We start from the raw sequence: 2357 nt of genomic DNA, 5'->3' as shown, positions 1-2357 counted from the left end.
AAACCCCCTAAACCAATAAGTCTCTCAGCCTTTGTCTAAGGTTCTCTGAACATGTTGACGTACACTGTCAATTTTTGGCAGACACTTTAGAACTCTGTCTTAGCCTTCACATCATGATTGTCAGAGCCTCAAGATCAGCCAGAGATGAGAGATTCAGTCATCTCGTATCTTTCCTGGGCATACACACCTCCCCTCACATGTGCATGACCTAGATTCCCAAGAATATATTAGAGCTTTTGAAAACTCCCATGAACTTATCAGTCCCCAGTTTTTCCTTTCAAGTTTTTTTTTTGTTTATCTCAGGTATTATCATCACCTGAAGAAGCTGCAATATTAAACAATTGCCACTCGTTTCTTTTGACATTACCCTCAGGGGAAAAGGCTAGTCACAATGAGTTTATGCTGGGGAGAGGAGAGAAGGAATAGGACAGCTAAAATGCCACAAAGTTCACTGTTCTTACTGAAATTTGGCTCTCTTTTTTCAATAGATGTTCCTTGGATTGTTTCAAGAATTTGTAGAGTTTTGAAAAAGTTGAGTTTGATAATTTTTGCCAGGATTCTCATTGCTTTATGGAAGAGTGAATTTTTTTTAAATTTTTATTTATTTATTTATTAAAAAAATTTTTTTTTTAGATGTTGGGGGTAGGAGTTTATTAATTAATTAATTTATTTTTGCAGTGTTGGGTCTTCGTTTCTGTGCGAGTGCTTTCTCTAGTTGTGGCAAGCGGGGGCCACTCTTCATTGTGGGGCATGGACCTCTCACTATCGTGGCCTCTCTTGTTGTGGAGTACAGGCTCCAGACGTGCAGGCTCAGTAGCTGTGGCACACGGGCTCACTTGCTCTGCGGCATGTGGGATCTTCCCAGACCAGGGCTCGAACCCATGTCCCCTGCATTAGCAGGCAGATTCTCAACCAGTGCGCCACCAGGGAACCCCCGGAAGAGTGAATTTTTAAAGGCCCTTCCTTCACCACTCCAGAAGTGGCTTTTTTTTAAATGTGTTTTTATGTTTTTGTCTTTGGGTTTTTTTTGGCCATGCCACATGGCATGCAGGATCCCAGTTCCCTAAACAGGGATTGAACCTGTGCCCCCTGCAGTGGAAGCACAGAGTCCTAACCATTGGACCACCAGGGAAGTCCTGGTTTTTATGTTTTTTGATTGTATTTCATAAATTTATGCTCTTATGTTTATTATTTTTCCCCTACTTCTTACTTAGTTTTGATTTTCTCCTCATAGTTTATTAAAATTGAAACTTAGATAACTGATTTGAGAGCTTTTTTTTCTTACAGAAGCACTTCATGCTATAAATTTCCCTCCAAGCACTGCTTTAGCTGCATACCCAACATTTTGATATATCATGTTTTCATTTTCACTCAACTCATTTTCTAATTTCCATTATGATTTCTCTCTTGAAAAATGGATTATTTAGAAGTATGCTGTTATAAACCAAATACATGGGAATTTTCCAGACACCTTTCTGTTTTTGATTTCTAGTTTAATTCTGTTGTGTTCTGGGAATTTATTTCATATGATTTCAGTCCTTTTAAATTTATTAGAATTTGTTTTACAGCCCAGAAATTGTCTATCTTAGTATTCCTTGTGCACTTGTAAAGAATATGCTTTCTGTTGTAGAGAATGTCTGTTGACATTCTACAAATGTCAATTTGGTCAAATTTGTTGATAATGTTGTTCAGGTCTATATACTTACTGATTTTCTGTCCATGTGTCTCATCATGTACTAAGAAAAAGTGTTGAGAAAGAGGGATCAAGAGGAAGAGCTGGAGCCCACCTCCTCCCACAGTCACACCAAAACTACAACTACATGTAGAACAACTCTCTTTGAGAATGACCTCAAGACTAACAGGACAGCACTTCTACAATTAAGAGAAAAAAAGAGAAAAAAACACATCAAAATGGGTAAGAGGGACAGAGACCCAATCTAGTCAGGGCCCACACCCACACCAGGTGACCCAAAAGCAGAAGGGGATATCACAAAGTCAGAGATCCTCCCCAAGGAGTGAGGGGTTCAAGCCTCACTCAGGAACCCCAGCCATGGGGACTGGCACCAGGAAAATGAGTCCCCTTAACTGATTTTGAAAACAAGTGGAACTTATGACCAGGAGAGCTGGAGGGCTGTAGGAAACCAAGACTCCACTTTTAAAGGGATCACATATAAACTCACTCAATCCAAGTCCCAGTACAGAAGCAGCAGATTGAAAAGCATCTGGTTCTCTGCTGGCCTGTCAAGAATACATCAACTTCTCCTGCAGCCTGCACTGGGCTCCAGCTCCAATATCTCCACCTCAACTGTCAAGGCAGTGGCCCCTGGCATGCACCAGGAGAAGCCCAGCCTGTGCAG

General features: G+C 40.8%; 1 non-coding gene across 1 annotated transcript; it reads right to left on the bottom strand.

Moving 5' to 3' along the window:
• Positions 1–1059: 1059 nt before the first annotated feature.
• On the bottom strand, positions 1060–1132 carry TRNAG-UCC (transfer RNA glycine (anticodon UCC)). The gene has a single exon. It is a non-coding gene; the product is annotated as a tRNA-Gly (tRNA).
• Between the last annotated feature and the right edge of the window lie 1225 nt (positions 1133–2357).

This window comes from Lipotes vexillifer, unplaced genomic scaffold, assembly GCF_000442215.2.
Source record: "Lipotes vexillifer unplaced genomic scaffold, Lipotes_vexillifer_v1.1 scaffold433, whole genome shotgun sequence".
Taxonomy (NCBI): Eukaryota; Metazoa; Chordata; class Mammalia; order Artiodactyla; family Lipotidae; genus Lipotes; species Lipotes vexillifer.
This window is presented reverse-complemented; position numbering and strand designations above follow the sequence as displayed.